This window comes from Ursus americanus, chromosome 3 (assembly GCF_024610735.1).
Source record: "Ursus americanus isolate L20-20 chromosome 3, mUrsAme1.1.p, whole genome shotgun sequence".
In the NCBI taxonomy this organism is placed as follows: domain Eukaryota; kingdom Metazoa; phylum Chordata; class Mammalia; order Carnivora; family Ursidae; genus Ursus; species Ursus americanus.
This window is the reverse complement of record NC_142129.1, coordinates 67,236,525-67,241,203: the sequence shown is the minus strand read 5'-3', so window position 1 is coordinate 67,241,203 and position 4,679 is coordinate 67,236,525. Positions and strand designations below refer to the sequence as shown.

General features: G+C 39.9%; 1 pseudogene; it reads left to right on the top strand.

The window, feature by feature from the left end:
- Positions 1-765: 765 nt before the first annotated feature.
- Positions 766-1,221, top strand: LOC123788697 (galectin-7 pseudogene; annotated as a pseudogene).
- The last annotated feature ends 3,458 nt before the right edge of the window (positions 1,222-4,679 follow it).

Sequence of the window (4,679 nt, the reverse complement as noted above, 5' to 3'; positions counted from 1 at the left end):
CCTGAGAAAAGAGAGGGAATATGATTTCTTGGGTCTAAAGAGCAACACGTTTTGACTGGTATGCAGAGACCTAAGTGAAATTCTGAATAAAAAATTTACCGAAAGAACCTTTGGCTAAAAACAAGGAGCAATTTAAGGGGCGCCTGGGTGGCACAGCAGTTAAGCGTCTGCCTTAGGCTCAGGGCGTGATCCCGGCGTTATGGGATCGAGCCCCACATCAGGCTCTTCCGCTATGAGCCTGCTTCTTCCTCTCCCACTCCCCCTGCTTGTGTTCCCTCTCTCGCTGGCTGTCTCTATCTCTGTCGAATAAATAAATACAATCTTAAAAAAAAAAAAAAACAGGGAGCAATTTAACACATTTAAGCAAAAACCAACTGGGCTCAAAATTTCCCTCCTTGTCCTCCAGTTGTCTCCTTATAGTCAGCTCTCACTTTTCTTATCCTCTGATCTCTCCTTCTGCACTTTCCTGGACTCCTTCCTCTTCTTTCTACGGTCCAGGATTTCCCTAAACCCAAACAAGACTGATAGCTATTCGTAGATGACTTATTTCAGGCACATATAACCCAGGGTTACCTGGCTTATATGTACACCTACCTGTTGATCAGAACCTCAGACACTAAATTCTGGATGACAAACGTTGGTTGGATCAACTCAGAAACCTACAAGATCCCTTTTTTGACCATAAATCTGAGAGTCAGAAAAAGGCTCGAAAATGAGGTTAAAGTCTCCTAAAACCATGCCTGAAATATTTCCAATAAAAATTGAATGGACACCACCATTGCCTGTTCTGCTGTCCCAGCCAAAGCAGAGAGTTCTAATGTGCCCCACAAGACCTCGCTGCCCAGGGGCATCCCAGTCAGCACTGTGATGAGAGTTTGTGGTGTTGTCCGGAACAAGGCTGGCAGGTTCCATGTGAACCTGCCATGGGGCAAGGGGCAGGAGGCTGAGGCTGCCCTGCATTTCAGTCCCCACCTGGACCAATCTATGGTGGCATTCAACACCCTGGAGCAGGGCACCTGGGGCCGAGAGGAGCATGGCTCAGGCATTTCCTTCCAGCATGAGCAGCCCTTCGAAGTGTTCCTTGTCGCCACTGAAGAATGGTTCAAGGCGGTGATCGGTGACTCCAAGTATCACCACTTCTGCTACCAATTCCTGCCTGGGTGCGTGTGCCTTTTGGAGGTGGGCAGGGACCTGCAGCTAGAGGCCCCAGAGATCTTCTGAGACATCTCAGGAGGGCGGGTGGGATGGGGTACCTGGCATTGAATGGCAAATGAAATTTCAGCCCACATTACAAAAAAAAAAAAAAAAGGAAATATGTGTGTGTGTGTGTGTATACACACATACACATATACACATATGTGTATATATATATGTTATGTGTGTATATAATGTGTGTGTGTATATATATTTTTGGATATATCCATATTTGGATATGGAAACAGAGAAAAACCTGAAATTATAGGAAGAGGTCCTTGATCAAGGTTTAAAAGATCTAAGTTTCCCTTTTGATTTAGTTCTGCTACAATATGTAGATGATGTCATACTTTATTCAGAGGAACGAGGAAGCCTGTGGAACAGATCACCTGCTCTCAGCCATAGCAAAAAAGAGACATAAAGTTTCAAAAGATGTTACAATTTTACCAAAATACCCCTAATTATTTAAGGTATGGCCTAATTAAAAAGGAAAAAGTCTTTCCTAATAGACTAAAGACAATCCAAATGTGTCCTGTATCCATTGAGGGGATTTCTAAGTTTAACTGGATATTACAGACATTTGGTGCCAAATCTTTCTGAGCTTATAACACCTCTTCATGAATTGAAGATTTTTCAATACAGTTGACTATAGAGGTGACTGAACAACCCCCAATTTTTTAAGATCTAGATCTCTTAGCCGTCCCTGAATTGGTCAACCTCTCACAAGTGAGAAAATTACCAAAGGTTGGCAGGAAAGGAGACTGGGAGACCAAATATCAAACTGACAATGGCCAGACCATAAGTGTAATTGGAATTCTGACCCATGATGTCTGCTGCAATCAGCCCAGAAGGATCAGAACTTAGTCAGTGACAACCGGGTTCCCTAATTTTTGCCCTCGGTTCCAAGTCAGGATGAACTAGAGACAGTTGATTAATCTCCCCCAAACCAGTCAAATGAGATGCCCCATTTCTAGTTAGCCCTTTTTTCCACCATTTATATTCTCCCGTCTGCCCTTGAGTCTCTGCCAAATGCAAGTGATGGAGGCTGACTGCCTTGATATAGCAAAGTGAGTAAATAACTGCTGTCTAGTCTCGCTTGGGTTGTCTTCGTTCATTCCACATCCTCCATTCAGTTTTCCCATATGAAAAATTTTGGTTTCTAGCTGTGAAAAGTTCATGAGCACCAGTCACACCCAGAGCCACTATAAAGATTATGCTACTTGATCCCGAACCAGAGACAACACATCTGAGTAAAAATGCCATTTTGTCTTACTCTAAAAAATATATATGTATGTATATGTATGCATAGAGACACGTAATCATTTATATGTGCTCAAAGCTATCCAAAAATAATGGAAATCTCAAATTCAGTGGTTTTTGAGGTCAAGATAACTCATCCATGCTTGCCTCTCTTTAATAAAACCAGGATATGGTCATCCCACTTTCCAAGACACCTATGAAAACTAACCCTATAACCATAGATATAGATACTGAATAGTAAATTGCCAGTGACTTCCCAGTCATCTCCACTAGCTGGTCTATTAAGAGGGTTGCTGGTAAGAAAAGAAGCTTGGGGAACACATTTTCCAGTCACATGGTATTATAGAAATGTCAAAATTACACTCAAACACCAGTCAGCCCTGTAGGAGATTTAACATATCTCCACATGTGATAGAAAATTATCTGAGAACCAGAAATAAGCATAAGTGAGTAGAGTGTGTTCTTTAAGCACAGTGTTGGCTTGCAGCTCTGATTAACTTCCTATTGCCTGCAGTATTTTACAACTCTGTAGGGACAGAAATTAACATGCAGACTTTTGTCCAGTGGAGATATAAATAACTTCTACCCTGTATTATTTATTGTCCTGTAAAATATAAACCAGGAATCTAATACTAATATTCTTTCGTTAAATTACCTCTAGATTCCTGGCTCCTTAAATGCTCTCTGAACTAGATTTAGCATCTTACTGATTCCCTCATTAACCGATGAGTTGAACAAAATCTTTGACATATGTTCATTTGATATTTTCATGAGACATGGTTTCACCTTTTTGAAAATTATCCAGTAACCATTAAAAATTTAAGCTCTTAGAGGAAAGATATATGACTTTTTCTCTTTAAATATTATAATATGTTAATATATAATAATAGCTATCCTATTGAATCAACCTTGCATTCCTGAGATATCATACATATGATATTGTGATAACAAATTTTATTTGCAAATGTTTGTATATAGAATATTTACATTTATAATTATTAACAAATAATGTTCAGCAAAAGCAAAAATCATGACACTTGTACAAATGTAAAAATATGCATGTTGAAGAATTTTTTAAATTACTTCCATATGAGAGAACCAAACAGATGTTATAATCAGTTCATAGAAATAACAGGAAAAATAATATGGAGTAAAGGAATGTTGAGAGGAATTGCAAATGGAGGCAAAACTATTTTTCTCAGAGAGGGGAGGAAATCAATTAAAATTATTACCAGACAAAATACTATTTACATATTTATCAGTTACCTAAACATAGAAAGAGACGCAAAATAGCTCAAAGACAGTGAACAGAACTAGAATCTGATAACCTAGAAGGATATAAGTGACGCAGTTTCCATTGAAACACACAAGAATTTTTGACATAATTGTTGATAAAATGGATCTGTAATTTAAACTTTTCATGCAACCTACACTGAATTTTGGTATCATAAAGGGGAAAAATATTTCTTCAACCCTTCCATTAAAGAAGAAATTTAAGACACATGGATGTCAGTGAAAATGGTGAAGCATAAACTTCCAGGAGCCTGTGTCTCCCAAAAAACAACAAAGTCCTGGCAAGAACTTTCAGAATCAACCATAGGAACTCTGAAAGAGGTCCAAGGTTTGCAGCAACTAGGAGAAAGGCCACAGATACAGGATGAGAAAATTTTGTGACATTCACTTAGCCTTGCCCTACCCATCTCCCCAGCACAAGAGCTGTACGGATGTGGGAATGTGGTTCCAGAGTGAGCCAAGCAGATCTTGTTCCTAGGACTTTTATTTTCCTCTTTTGACCTGTCCGTGGGTTTCCTGAGTACTGATGCAAGGAGACTGTCTTTGTTTCACCTGACTTGGAACTCTCTAGGGGGAGAAGCAGCTACATGGAGAATGTTCCTCTGCAAGACAGAAAGTCAAAAGAATGAATTTCTGTCAGCTGGACCAAAAAAGAACAATTGGGACAAAGGATAGATACATAGAAAGAGGGTATGACAACTTGGAGAGTGAGAATCTTTGGCGACTAAGGGCTTTGCAAAGCTTCTGCCTATAATGAGGAACCTAGAAAACCACACACATGCCCAGGGTGGGATGCCAGCTCAAAAAGAACGGAAAAGACTGTAACCTTTCACCTCTGGCTAATCTTTAGGTTCCATGAAAGCAGGAAGCGAAGGCTAAGTGAGAGCTGTAAACAGACAGGCTAAGCAATGAAGGAGTGGCTCCACACCATG